This window comes from Erythrolamprus reginae, chromosome 8 (assembly GCF_031021105.1).
Source record: "Erythrolamprus reginae isolate rEryReg1 chromosome 8, rEryReg1.hap1, whole genome shotgun sequence".
In the NCBI taxonomy this organism is placed as follows: domain Eukaryota; kingdom Metazoa; phylum Chordata; class Lepidosauria; order Squamata; family Dipsadidae; genus Erythrolamprus; species Erythrolamprus reginae.
This window is the reverse complement of record NC_091957.1, coordinates 10,495,249-10,510,684: the sequence shown is the minus strand read 5'-3', so window position 1 is coordinate 10,510,684 and position 15,436 is coordinate 10,495,249.

Sequence of the window (15,436 nt, the reverse complement as noted above, 5' to 3'; positions counted from 1 at the left end):
GTGATTGGGGAAACCACAGGGAGGGGAGAGGCCCTGTTTCCTCCCAGGAGATTCCTAGAGAGGCCCCACGGAGGCTTCTTCCTGCCTTTTCCAGCCCTGTTTCCTTCCAGGAGATTCCTAGAGAGGCCCCATAGAGGCTTCTCCCCTCCTTTTCCTGCCCTGTTTCCTCCCAGGAGATTCCTAGAGAGGCCCCACAGAGGCTGCTCCCTGCCTTTTCCGGCCCTGTTTCTTCCCAGGAGATTCCTAGAGAGGCCCCACAGAGGCTTCTCCCCCCCTTTTCCAGTTACAGTTTCGGAGGCTTGAGTTTGTAAGTGGAAAATGGTTCTTGAGAAGAGGCAAAAAAACCCACCTGGTTTTTATCTAGAAAAGTTTGCAAGTAGAGACGTTCTTAGGTAGAGGTACCACTGCACTTCTTCCAAATAATAATGATAATAAAAGAACAAAGCAAAATCGCCTGCTTCTCTCCTTGTTTAATTTCCACCCATTGCTTCTTGTTCTACCCTTAGGTGCTTTGGAGGCAGACTGTTGCGCTTATGCACCCACCCCCTTACAGACCTATTAGGAATGAAGGTCCACGGTAGACAGTCTAAAGTTACATTTTGGGGAGGGGGTTGAGGAAGTAACTACGGAGTTGGGTAGAGCAGTTTTTCCCAACCTTGGCCACTTGAAGATATCTGGACTTCAACTTCCAGAATTCCCCAGCCAGCATTTGCTGGCTGGGGAATTCTGGGAGTTGAAGTCCAAATATCTTCAAATGGCCAACGTTGGGAAACACTGAGGTAGAGCATTCAAGGCATTGACCACTCCATTGCTGAAGTCGTATTTCTTGCAACCGAGTTTGGAGCGGTTTACCTTGAGTTTGTGTCGATTGTTTGCCCGCGTAGTATTCCGGTTGAAGCTGAAGTAGTCATTGACAGGTAAAACGTTGTAGCAGACAATTTTATGTACTATGCTTAGATTGGACTGCAGACCAAGCCCAGAATTTCAAGGCTGGAGGCATAAGAGATTCTAGAGTGGGGTATTCTTCTCATGAAATATCTCTAGATCCGCTCAGTTGTGCTAATATCCAGGCAGACGAACTGTATTCGAGGACTGGTCTGGCAAAGGTTTTATATACCCTAGTTTGCAGTAAAATAAGTGCTTGGCCTTATTGCCATGGGCTCAAAAGCCCAATTAGGATTATTATCAGGAGATGTCTTATTTTGGGGAAAACAGGGTATTTATTTCTGTCTATCTATTTGTCTATTTGTCTGTCTGTCTGTCTGTCTGTCTGTCTGTCTGTCTGTCTGTCTGTCTGTCTGTCTGTCTGTCTGTCTCTCTCTCTCTCTCTCTCTATCTATCTATCTATCTATCTATCTATCTACAGTATCTATCTATCTATCTATCTATCTATCTATCTATCTATCTATCTATTGTGTCTGTCTGTCTGTCTGTCTGTCTGTCTCTCTCTCTCTCTCTCTCTCTCTCTCTATCTATCTATCTATCTATCATCCATCCATCTCTCTCTCTCTCTTCTATCTATCTATCTATCTATCTATCTATCTATCCATCCATCCATCCATCCTTCCTTCCTTCCTTCCTTCCCTCTCTATCTATCTATCTATCTATCTATCTATCTATCTATCTATCTATCTATCTATCTATCTCTTTATTATCTATCTCTATCTCTCTATCACTCTGCCGTGTTTCCCCGAAAATAACACCCTGTCTTATATTTTTTTAAACCCTGAAATAAGCGCATGCACTCAAAGGCCCGATTGGGCTTTATTATTATCAGGGGAGGTTTTATTTTGGGGAAAACAGGGTAGCAATTCTGCAAAGGAGCCCCATCCGCGTTCTGTGGCTCAACCAGACACGGCGCCCTGTGCTTCGAAAGAGTTTGTGTGGTTTTCGTGTCCTTGTTGTCTCTCTACCCTCTGGGAAGAAGGGCCCAGCCATGTTCTACCAGCGTGTGTCTGGTGGTGCAGGGAACGCATATCTCCGAGGCGAAACCCAAGAGCGAAGGCTTTTCACAAAGGCCTTTTGACCAGGATTTGCCAATGAATGAATTCTCTTCTCCAAAGGGTGGGGGACACACCCTGTCCCTGGAAAGAACGGGGCATTTTCTCCCCTGGGAGAGAAAGACAAAAAGGACTCACGGGTTCTAGATGAGAGCAGCTCTTTCCGTTCCAGAATTCCCAAAACTTTTCTTTCTCCAAAAGTTTGTACACTGCTCAAAACCCCCCCAAAGGGAACACAATATAACTCCAAGTAAATCAAACTTCTTTGAAATCAAACTCTACACTTAGGAAGCAACACTGATCAAAAAATCAATTTCACACATGCTGTTGTGCACATTCAACTTTGTACAGAACAAAGTATTCAATGAGAATATTTCATTCATTCAGATCTAGGATGTGTTCTTTGAGTGTTCCCTTTATTTTTTTAAAGCAGTATATTTATTTTCTCCACCCACTTTGGGACAAATGTTGTTATCAGGTCCAGATCCAGGATTAGGGTCAGAAAAATGCTTTTTGTAAAGAATAGAATTCTTTTGGGGCAAGTGTGAATGGACACACAAGGAATTTGTCATTGGTGCATCTTCTCTCAGTGTACATAAAAGAAAAAAATACATTTGTCAAGAATCACACTTAATGATTGTCATAAGGTACAAATAAACCATCAGGAGACAATCAATGTTAAATATAAAACGTAAGGATACAAGCAACAAGTAACAGTCCTATAGTCATAAGTGGGAGGAAAAGGATGATAGGAATGATGGGAAAAAACTAGTACCGTAGTAATAGTAGTGCAGACTTCGTAAATAGTTTGACAGTGTTGAGGGAATTATATATTTAGCAGAGTGGTGGCGTTTGGGAAAAAACTCTTATTGTGTCTAGTTGTTCTGGTGTGCAATGCTCTGTAGTGTCATTTTGAGGGTAGGAGTTGAAGCAGTTTGTGTCCATGATATGAGGGGGTCAGTAAATATTTTCACGGCCCTATTTTTGACTGGTGCAGTTGACAGGTCCTCAATGGAAGGCAGGTTGGGAGCAATTGTTTTTTCTGCAGTTCTCATTATCCTTTAAAATCTGTGTCAGTCTTGTTGGGTTGCAGAACCGAACCAGACAGTTATAGAGGTGCAGATGACAGACTTAATGATTCCTCTATAGAACTGGATCAGCAGCTCTTGGGGAAGTTTGAGCTTCCCGAGTTGGCATAGAAAGAACGTTCTTTGTTGTGCTTTTTTTGATGCTAGGTGACCATTTTAGGTCTTGAGATACAATAGAACCTAGAAATTTGAAGTTCTCTACTGTTGATACTGTGATGTATTGTAAGAGGTGGGAGAATGGGAGTCCACCACTATTTCTACAGTTTTACACCAAACACAAAGAAGAATGTCATTTTGAGAGTTTTAAGTATGCTTCCCCACATTATTTTTTAAGCTCCTATTTCTGGGGCTTTTTTTGAAGAAGCGAAGCAGTCATGCCGCACGAATCCCAGCGGCTGGTTAGGTCCCATAGAGTTGGTCTTCTCCGGGTCCCGTTGACTAAACAATGTCGTCTGGCGGGACCCAGGGGAACAGCCTTCTCTGTGGCGGCTCCAACCCTCTGGAATCAGCTCCCTCCCGAAATTAGAACTGCCCCCACCCTCCTTGCCTTTCGTAAACTTCTTAAAACCCACCTCTGTCGTCAAGTGTGGGGGAACTGAGACATCTCCCCCTGCCTATGGAGTTTTAGTGCATGATATGACTGTATGTATGTTTTTTTATATTGGGGTTCCTTGCTTTTTAGACTTTTTAAATGTACTATTGTTATTTTAGATTCTAATTATTAGATTTGTCATTATGTATTGTTTTTATCACTGTTGTGAGCCGCCCCGAGGCTACGGAGAAGGACTGCATACAAATCTAATAAATAATAATAATAAAATATATTTATAATGGCTATTTTAAAGTATATTTTCCTCTTTTTTTATTTTCTCCGGGACTCTGTCCTTCCTGTTTTGACTCCACCTTTTGAAAAACAAATTTTCTCTCCAGCCTCTGGTCCTTTTTTCCAAAGGATAGGTGTGGAAATGCGGAGGTCTTCCAGTTTTGTAACATTTTTTTTCCACCAGTGCCTTGACCTTTACTTTGTTCTGCGGTGGGGGTGGGAGTGGAGGGTGGAAGATAGCTGTGGTCAGCCCAAAATTCATGGCCCTTTCTGTTCTCAGTCTTGGGGGAATTAGGAAGAAAAGGTTAATACTCCTGGCCAGTTTTGTAAAAGATGCAGGTGTCTATGAGCACATCTATCTTTAATTTTAGAAAGGAACACACTTTTTTTTTTTAAATGAACAAAACTGGTTTTTTTTCCTTGCAGATGCACTGTGAGATGTTTCTAGATACATCCAGCACACTTGACCTGTCCTATTTCTCACGTTAATCGATCGATCAAAACAGACCTAGAAGGGACCCCGGAGGTCTTCTAGTCCAACCCCCTGCAGAAGCAGGTGATTTTGGCCTATACCGTTTCAAGTGTCCATTCAGTCTCTCTCTTTCAAAAACCTAGAACCCATGCATCATAAAGTGCATCAGCTTCCTATCGGATTATGATCCTTACCTCTGTATGTCATAACAGCATTTGGAAGGGACCTTGGAGGTCATCTAGTCCAACCCCCTGCTGGAGCAGGAGTCCCTACACCAGTGATGGCGAACAATTTTTTCCTCGGATGTGCTATCGCGCATGTGAGAGTGCCCACACCCATAATTCAATGCCTGGGGACAGCAAAAATGACCTCCCCCGCCCCGCCCACCAAGCCCTTTGGAGGCCTGAAATAGCCCATTTCCCAACCTCTGGTGGGCCGGATAGGCCTGTTTTTCACCCTACCCAGGCTCCAGAGGCTTCTCTGGAGCCTGGCAAGGGCAAAAGCGCCCTTCTCCATCCCCCCCGGAGGCTCTAGAAGCCAAAAATGCCCTCCCAGAGCCTCTGTGCGAGCCAAAAATCATCTGGCTGGACACACATGAACACTGGAGCTGAGCTAGGGCAACAGCTCGTGTGCCACAGGTTCGCCATCACTGCCTTATACCATTCCAACTTTAATGAGATAGATAGACAGACAGATACAGTAGAAGATAGATAAATAGATAGATAGATAGATAGATAGATAGAGAGAGAGAGAGAGAGAGAGAGAGAGAGTTCTTTCTTCTACCACGTCAAGTTTTTTCTCTACACCTTATATGTATATAATATAGTTAATTAGGCAACAAAGCGTCAAATTGCATTTTTGACATAGCCATTTTGCTAACTTCCCAGAAAATCTTGATGCAGTCAGGGTTGACCAGGGTGGGCCATTCCACCAAGATTTGAAGGTCATGGAAGCACGGGCACAGGGTAAATGGGATGTACATATAATGGCCGACTATTGTTTTTATTTATTTATTTATTTATTTATTCATTCATTCATTCATTCATTCATTCATTCATTTATTTATTTATTTTGCCCAATACACAATACATATTGAAGAGAATAGACATGAAGTATTACATATAAAGAGAAGATATGAAAATAGAGGAGAAGATATATGATGGAAAAAAAGAATAGATAGAATAGAATAGAATTTTTTATTGGCCAAGTGTGATTGGACACACAAGGAATTTGTCTTGGTGCATATGCTCGCAGCGTACATAAAATAAAATATACATTTGTCAAGAATCATGTGGTACAACACTTAATGATTGTCATAGGGGTCAAATAAGCAATGAAGAAGCAATATTAATAAAAATCTTAGGATATAAGCATCAAGTTACAGTCATACAATCAACATGGGATGAAATGGGTGAAAGGAATGATGAGAAAAACTAGTAGAATAGAAGTGCAGATTTAGTAGAAAGTCTGACAGTGTTGAGGGAATTATTTGTTTAGTAGAGTGATGGCGTTCAGAAAAAAAACTGTTCTTGTGTCTAGTTGTCTTGGTGTGCAGTGCTCTGTAGCAACGTTTTGAGGGTAGGAGTTGAAACAATTTGTGTCCAGGATGTGAGGGGTCAGTAAATATTTTCCCCGCCCTCTTTTTGACTCGTGCAGTATACAGGTCCTCAATGGAAGGCAGGTTGGCAGCAATTGTTTTTTCTGCAGTTCTGATTATCCTCTGAAGTCTGTGTCGATCCTGTTGGGTTGCTATATGATATATATGATATATGAGATAAAGAAAAGACAATTGGACAGGGAATGAAAGGCAGGCTAGTGCACTTATGCACACCCCTTACTGACCTCTTAGGAACGTGAAGAGGTCAATCGTGGATAGTCTAATGGAGAAATGTTGGGGGTTAGAGGTTGACACTACTGAGTCCAGTAATGAGTTCCACACTTCGACAACTCAATTGCTAAAGTCATATTTTTTACAGTCAAGCTTGGAGCGATTAATATTAAGTTTGAATTTGTTGCGTGCTCTTGTGTTGTTGCGATTGAAGCTGAAGTAGTCATTGACAGGCAGGACGTTGCAGCATATGATTTTGTGGGCAATACTTACATCGTGTTTTAGGCATCGTAGTTCTAAACTTTCTAGACCTAGGATTGATAGTCTGCTTTCGTAAGGCATTCTGTTTCAAGTGGTGGAGTGAAGGGCTCTTCTGGTGAAGTATCTTTGGACATTTTCTAGGGTGTTGATGTCCGAGATGCGGTATGGATTCCAGACAGATGAGCTGTATTCAAGGATGGGTCTGGCAAAAGTTTTGTAGGCTCTGGTGAGTAGTGTGAGATTGCTGGAGCAGGAGCTGCGTAGGATCAGGTTAACAACTCTAGAAGCCTTTTTGGCGATATTGTTGCAGTGGGCTTTGGCACTTGATGTTGGGGCATCAAGCAAGGATGTCCACAGCTTAAACACTCCAGAAAAAGCAATAAGTGAAAATTTTTACCTTTATATGTTTTATTACCCTTTGATTAAAAAACCCCAACCTTTTGTATGAACGCAATTTAACTTGCAGTAACTATTCTAGCCTTTGAATGAATAAAATTATTCTTCGTAAACAATATATACTGCTCAAAAAAATAAAGGGAACACTCAAATAACACATCCTATATCTGAATGAATGAAATATTCTCATTGAATACTTTTGTACAAAGTTGAATGTGCACCACAGCAGGTGAAATCGATTGTCAATCAGTGTTGCTATGTGGACAGTTTGATTTCACAGAAGTTTGATTTACTTGGTGTGATATTGTATTGTTTAAGGGTTCCCTTTATTTTTTTTTTGAGCAGTGTATTTGGTAAGTTTTTCCTCTCCTTTCCTTTATATGCACAATTTTGTATGACTTCTGAGGGTCTCCTGTAGCTTAAAAAGTTGACGTGACAGACAAAAACTGTGGTCATCTTTGGATCTGGAGGCCAAAAGTTAGTTGAAAACGAGTCACAGATTTAAGACAACAAAATTGCCGTCCCCCAATGTTATGTGTGCGACTCTCTGTTTGATTCCTTCCCTGGTTTTCTCGCTCTCTCTTTCTCTCTGTCTCTTTTTCTCCCCGTTTTCTTCCCTACCTCCAAGTCCCTTTGTCTGCCTTTTGTGATGGAAAGTGGTCCCTTAAATCAGCTCCATGACATCCGTTATTGTTGGTCCTGCTGGAGTTTTTAAACTTTACTCCCCTCCCGAGGTCAGGAATGCCGCCCGGTTGCCATTGGCAGAGTGGCGGGGCCCCCGGCCAACCCTTCTCAACCCCCACCCCACGAGGGTCAGCCCCCATCTCCTGGGTCAACTGACAACAAAACCTTTTGAAATATCGACCTCTCCATCACCGACGGAGATTGTTTCTCTCGCCAGCAGGGCCCTGGCACGGTCCTTGAATGGCTCCGGACAGGCCTCCGTCCATCGTACCGGTCAGCATCTGGCAATGGACAGAAGGCCATTGTGTAGGGAATAGCTTTGTTTTCCAACACAGCTGCCCTGTTTGGGCTGGAACTGACCGTCGGCCCTGGTGGGTGGGAGAAAGGAGGAGAGGAGTGGGGCCAGTGGGAGGGGGCCAGTTTGTATGGGTCAGTGCCTCTGAGAAGGCCTCCTTTTTTTTCCCACCCCTTCCAGACCGAAATGAAATTTCCACCGAAATTCAGACAGGCCAGACGAAGCGGATTCCCCCCCCCCCAAGGTCCTTTGCTCTTCGATGCCTGATGGTTTTTTATTTTTATTTTTTATTTTTAAAGCGGAGGAATTGACAGTGAGGGGAACAAAATGGAACCCGGGGTGAAGAATCAGTGGAGGTGGATAGAAGGTGGGAGGTGTGGGGGTTTCGAGGAAGGATGGAACTTTGGCCCCCCACATTAAATGCATTGCGCAGGGGAGAATAACCGGGGAATGCAAAGCAATTGTCCATTTTTGAGCCCAAAGTGTACATTGTTAAGTGAGGCGTTTGTTTGGCCCCATTTTCTTTCTTTCTTTCTTTCTTTCTTTTATTCCTTCCTTCCTTCCCTCCCTCCCTCCCTTCCACTTTCTTTCTTTCTTTCTTTCTTTCTTTCCTTCCTTCCTTCCTTCCCTCCGTTTTCCTTTCTTTCTTTCTTTCTTTCTTTCTTTTATTCCTTCCTTCCTTCCCTCCCTCCCTTCCACTTTCTTTCTCTTTCTTTCTTTCTTTTTCTCTTTTCTTTCTTTCTTTCTTTCTTTCTCCCTCTCCTTTCTTTTTTCTTTTTATTTCTCCCTTCCTACTTTCTTTCTTCTTTTCCTTCCCTCCCTCCTTTCTTTCACAAAGGGACTGTAGAAACATATAATACCTTATATATTCAAAAACCTCTTAAAAATATAGCTTTTCTCCATCTAATATCTCCGGGACCGCCTTCTGCCGCACGAATCCCAGCGACCAGTTAGGTCCCACAGAGTTGGCCTTCTCCGGGTCCCGTCGACTAAGCAATGTCGTTTGGCGGGACCCAGGAGAAGAGCCTTCTCTGTGGCGGCCCCGACCCTCTGGAACCAGCTCCCCCCAGACATCAGAGTTGCCCCCACCCTCCTTGCCTTTCGCAAGCTCCTTAAAACCCACCTCTGTCGTCAGGCATGGGAGAATTGAAACTTCCCTTCCCCCTAGGCTTATGGAATTTATACATGGTATGCTTGTATGTATGAGTGGTTCTTTAAATTGGGGTTTTTTAGATTGTCTTTTAATATTAGATTTGTTTACATTGTCTTTTTATATTGTTGTTAGTCGCCTCGAGTCTTCGGAGAGGGGCGGCATACAAATCTAATAAATACAAATACAAATATTAAAACATTACAATAACTTTTACATTAATCGCTGGTCATCAAATTCACTTCTTATTTGAGCCTCTGAACACTCTCCAAGGGTAGCCCCACGTAGAAAAAAAAGGGAATTTAAAAAATAAAAAGCCAAAACCTACCTTAAACATCCAGCTGGCTGTGATATTTCTTCAAACTGCCCTTGGCTGTTTATTATTATTTATTATTTTTCCTGTATTTTGGAAAAATGGAAATCTCCACCACAGCACGAAACTTTGCTTGTCGTATCTAGAGAGAATTATAATGTCAATGGATTTATGAATAACAAGAAATGCGAGAAGACAAGTCATGCATTTAGAAAAAGAGAGAGAGAGAGGGGGGAAAAACCTTTCTGCCTAAAAATAGCCTGATTCTGACATGGCAAAAATAGCTCTTTGACGTCTCCAAAATTGCAAACCATTGAGATAGGCCACTGTAGATGAGTTTAACGGAAACCTGGAGAATATTTTAAATCTGGTTGCTTGCATCCCTCTATGACTAGCAAGAAGGGATGGATGAGAAATTTCTGAAAGCTTTTGGGGATTTTTTGGGAGGAGGGGGCATCCTTAATGTGTCAACTTCTTGGTTCCTATTAGGATTCTGTTAATTTAAATTTTACCTGCAGCTTTCCAAGGAGGATGTGTTAGGATATCCAGTTAGGTCCCACAGAGTCTATCTTCTCCGGGTCCCGTCAAGTAAAGAATGTCGCTTGCCGGGACCCAGGGGAAGAGCCTTCTCTGTGGCGGCCCCGGCCCTCTGGAACCAACTCCCCCCAAAGATTAGAATTGCCCCCACCCTCCTTGCCTTTCGTAAACTGCTTAAAACCCACCTCTGCTGTCAGGCATGGGGGAATTGAGACCCTCTTCCCCCTAGGACTTTACAATTCTATGCATGGTATGTACAGTGTTCCCTCGCTTTTCGCGGGGGATGCGTTCCGAGATCGCCCGCGAAAGTCGAATTTCCGCAAAGTAGAGATGCGGAAGTAAATACACTATTTTTGGTTATGAACAGTATCACAAGCCTTCCCTTAACACTTTAAACCCCTAAATTACCATTTCCCATTCCCTTAGCAACCATTTAGATTATTACTCACCATGTTTATTTATTAAAGTTTATTAAAAATATATATTTATTAAAGGCGGACGAAAGTTTGGCGATGACATATGACGTCATTGGGTGGGGAAAACCATGGTATAGGGAAAAAAACCCGCAAAGTATTTTTTAATTAATATTTTTGAAAAACCGTGGTATAGACTTTTCGCGAAGTTTGAACCCGCGAAAATCGAGGGAACACTGTATGTATGTATGTTTGGTTTTTTATATTAATGGGTTTTTAATCGTTTCTAACATCAGACTACTATTGTACACTGCTTTATTGTTGTTGTTAGCCGCCCCGAGTCTCCGGAGAGCGGCGGCATACAAATCCAATCAATCAATCAATAAATAAATAAAGCAATCAATCAGTCAATCAATCAATCAATATCCAGGCTGGGGAAAAAACCCCAAAGCTTTAGAAAATAAAACTTGGAATTTCTTTGGGGCGATGTGCAAGAACAGAAGAAAAATTCCAGATGTAGGCATCGTACAAAGTCATGACTCGGCCGCGGTTTATTGAATGAATCTCTTTCAGTTGGATTCACCCCACCAATTCTGATTTACCAACCTGCTTTTCCATTGCAGCATCTTTGGGAAACGTTGGACTACAACTCCCACAAGGCTGGTTGCGGATGCTGGGAGCTGCAGTCTCAACAAATGCAGAACGACGTCAGCTTGGGGAAAAGCTACCCTAACCAACATTTTGCAGACAGATCCTTAATTCAAAGGGGAATTGCGCGTGGGAATTGCAATCTTAGTGGGGAGAATTCCACGAAACATTGATAGATGAAGGCTGGGCTGAATCCCTAAGCAAAATTTCCCCGATAGATTTGATTCAGGATGTTGGGTTAAAGCTAATTATTTTCCTAGCAGTTTTGGTGCGGTGTTGCCCTCTGCAGTCACATTGAAACATATGCAGGAATTATTTATTTTTTTAAATGACAGCCTAATTGGGTTTTCTTTCTTTCTTTCTTTCTTTCTTTCTTCCTTCCTTCCTTCCTTTCTTTCTTCCTTCCTTCCTTTCTTCCTTTCTCTTTCTTTTTCTCTCTTTCCCCTCTCTTTCTTTGTTTCTCTCTTTCTTTCTTTCTTTCTTCCTTCCTTTCTTTCTTCCTTCCTTCCTTCCTTCCTTTCTTCCTTTCTCTTTCTTTTTCTCTCTTTCCCCTCTCTTTCTTTGTTTCTCTCTTTCTTTCTTTCTTCCTTCCTTCCTTCCTTTCTTCCTTCCTTCCTTCCTTCCTTTCTCTTTCTTTTTCTCTCTTTCCCCTCTCTTTCTTTGTTTCTCTCTTTCTTTCTTTCTTTCTTTCTCTCTTTCTTTCTCTCCCCCCCCTCTCTTTGTGTTTTTTCATTGCTCTAACTTGCTCTGAGTAAGTTTCTTTCCAAGCCCTAACCAGGTGCTAATGATGTTCCCAGCTTTTACTGGCTTGCAAACTTTTTCATAGTTACTTTCTCAGAATAATTTTTTTAAGCCCTTAGCCAGAGGATAAAATAATGTGCTGAAACTGACCAGACTAAGGACGCTAGCCAAATGAATACCTGGTAAGCAGATTCTTTCCCCTATTTTCCTCCCCAAAAATTAAGGTGTGTCTTATACTCTGAAAAATACAGTAAATGGACTCCGGACGATGGTAGAGCAGTGATTTTCATCCTTTTTTGAGCCACGGCACATTTTTTACATTTACAAAATCCTGGGGCACACCACCAACCAAAATGACACAAAATGACACCCTAAGACACTCTCCTCTCTTTTTCCATCCCTGTCTCCTCCCCCCCCTTGTGGTGTGTGTGTGTGTGTGTACACATTCTGGAACCCTTTCCAAAAACAGGTGAGGGATGGGTTTTTTCTCTCTCTTATTCTTTGGGTGCTTTTTATCATATGCTTTAAATCAAGTCACTTCTCTCTCTCTTTTGTTTCTCTCTCTTTCCTCTCATTCTCTGTCTCAATCATTTTCTCATTTCTCTTTTTTTCCTCTCCTTTTTGCTCATTTCTCTCTCTCTCTCCCTTCCTCTCCTTTTCTCTTTCTCTCTCTCTTTCTCTCTTTCTTTCTTTCTTTCTTTCTTTTTCTCTCTCTTGCTTTCTCTCTCTCTCTCTTTCTTTCTCTCTCTTTTCTCTCTCTCTCTTGCTTTTTCTTTCTCTCTCTCTCTCTCAGCTAAAAGTTGCGAGACCGAAACCTGAGCTTCCTTCTTCGCGGCACACCTGACCATGTCTCGCGGCACACTAGTGTGCCACGGCACACTGGTCGAAAAACAATGTGGTAGAGGACAGAAAGGCCTGGAGGAACATTATCCATGGAGTTGTGATGGGTCGGACACGGCTTCACAACTAACAACAGCAACGATTGTGTAGACATGCAACGTGCGAACGGATCCATTTTTAAAGCCATTTTCACAAACACTATAAAAAAATTCTTAACAGATATATAGAGTTGGAATGGACATTGCAGGTCATTTAGTCCAAACACCCCACCCCCAAAAAAGGGGAGCCTATGCCATTTCTGACAAATGGCAAGAAAATTGAATTTTCAAAAACTTCAGAAGAGAAGGATTTAGGAGTAGTGATTTCTGATCATCTCCAAATGGGCGAACAGTGCAGTCAGGCGGTAGGGAAAGCGAGTAGAATGCTTGGCTGCATAGCTAGAGGTATAACAAGCAGGAAGAGGGAGATTGTGATCCCGCTGTATAGAGCGCTGGTGAGACCCCATTTGGAACAGTGTGCTCAGTTCTGGAGACCTCACCTACAAAAGGATATTGATCAAATTGAAGGGGTCCAAAGATGGGCTACAAAAATGGTGGCAGGTCTTAAGCATAAAACTGATCAGGAAAGATTTCATTAACTCAATCTGTATAGTCTGGAGGACAGAAGGGAAAGGAGGTGACATGATGGAAACTTTAAATATGTTCAAGGGTTAAATAAGGTTCAGGAGGGAAGTGTTTTTAATAGGAAAGGGAATCCAAGAACAAGGTGGCACAATCTGAGGTTAGTTGGGGGAAAGATCAGAAGTAACGTGAGAAAATGCTATTTGACCAAAAGATAAGTACTATTTGTTTGGAACAAACTTCCAGCAGACGTGGTTGATAAATCCGTAGTCACTGAATTTAAACATGCCTGGGATAAACATAGATCCATCCTAAGATAAAATACAGGAAATAGTATAAGGGCAGACTAGGTGGACCAGGAGGTCTTTTTCGGCCATCAATCTTCTATGTTTCTATGTTTCAGTCTCTTCCCCCAAAAGTTGAGTTCCATTCAAAAGGCAGAATGGAAATACATCAGGTTCCAAAGATCCTTTTCTACCCAACAGATGGCAGCACCTTCTCAGTTGTATCCTTCTAGTGCAAACTGGAGATGAATCTCCTTCCTATAATCTGTATTGGATTGTCATGTCTGGGGCTGAGATTAACGTGGAGCTCGGCCACCGGGTCTTGTAAAACTCCCGCTGTTTCGGAACGAGCTCCCTTTTGGCACGGATGGCATTACTTTCCATTTTGAGGATGGGTGATGTTGGTTTGCAGGGTTGAGTCTGGCACTAATTGAAGAGTGAATAAGTGCACTAGAGCAGTGTTTCCCAACCTTGGCAACATGGAGATATTTGGACTTCAACTCCCAGAATTCCCCAGCCAGAAAATGCTGGCTGGGGAATTCTGGGAGTTGAAGTCCAAATATCTTCAAGTTGCCAAGGTTGGGAAACACGGCACTAGAGTGCCTTCTGTCCCCTGTCCTATTGCTCTCCTATATCTCCTATACCTTCTATTCTTATATCTCTTCTTCCATTCTTTCATTGATATATTTTATTTCTATATCTTATCTTCTCTTCTTTCTTAGATATATTTTACTATGAGTATATCCTCTATAACCTCCATTATGTATTTTACTATGTGTATACCCACTAAAACCCTCATTGTGTAATGGACAAAATCAATCAATAAAATAAAATAAATAAAATAGTCTGTGATGGAGAGAGGGATGGTCTGAAATAACAAACAGCTTCCTTCCTCCATCCCCTCCCCCAAAAAAGCTCATGAGGACTAGAAATTTGGTGGACCGATTCTCCATCCAGGGGCCAATGTCATTCATCATCATCATCATCATCATCATCATCATCATCATCATCACCACCACACTGGGTGCTGTGTCAAAAGACCTCAACCGGCATTTGAAAACAATAAACATTGACAAAATCACGATCTGTCAGTTGCAACAGTCCACCGTACTTGGGTCCCACTCCTTATATTTTATGTTTGGTGTTGTGGTTCCGTCTGAGGCCCCTCAGGGAACGGCTGATCTTCTGTCGGTTTCCAGCTCAGAGGGAGAGGATGAGGAACAGGAGGTGCAGGCAGACGAGGAGGAGGAAACCCAGGCTGAAGAAGAGGGAGGACAGCCAGAGTCCCCCCAGAGGGAGCTCTCCCCAGCAAGCAGCCTGGATTCCTTAGAGGAAAATGCACAAGCCATAATTGATCTGCGACAGAGAAGAGCTACACAGCGAAGGGACCAATTGGCTAGGTACTTTCAGCATTAAAGAGGCAACAGCTGGGTTTGGGTGTGGTGCTCTTTGGAAAGGCTAAAAGGCAGACCCACCCTTCCTGGCTTGTGGAGTTTTATCTTTGAGAGTCTTGGGACCTGGCTGTGAACTTTGGCGTCTTGGAATTCTGGTTTATGCCTTTGACTACTGAAACCTTGGGGTGGGTGTGCCAGCAAGAAGCTTGCTGTATTGTCTGGACATCAGGACTCTGCTGTAAAGTATTATAGCCTGTCTGTTGGGAAGAACAGGTTTTCCTCTGTGTTTATTTTTTCCAGCTATAAAGTACTTTTGCTTTTACCAGAGTGTCTGGCTGTTTTTTCCAGTTGGTGTTGAGGTCTGGGGGAACCCAGACAGAACAGGTATGTATATGTTGTTTGGTTTTAATATGATAGGGTTTTAGTTATTTCTTTTAATATTAGATTTGTGCTACTATAATATTGTTTTTATCATTGTTGAGAGCCGCCCCGACTCTTCGGAGAGGGGCGGCATACAAATCTAATACATTATTATTATTATTATTATTATTATTATTATTATTATTATTATCTGCGTGCATCATATGAAAATACATCACACAGTCCTAGATGCTTGGGAAGTGTTCGACTTGTGATATTGTGATACGAA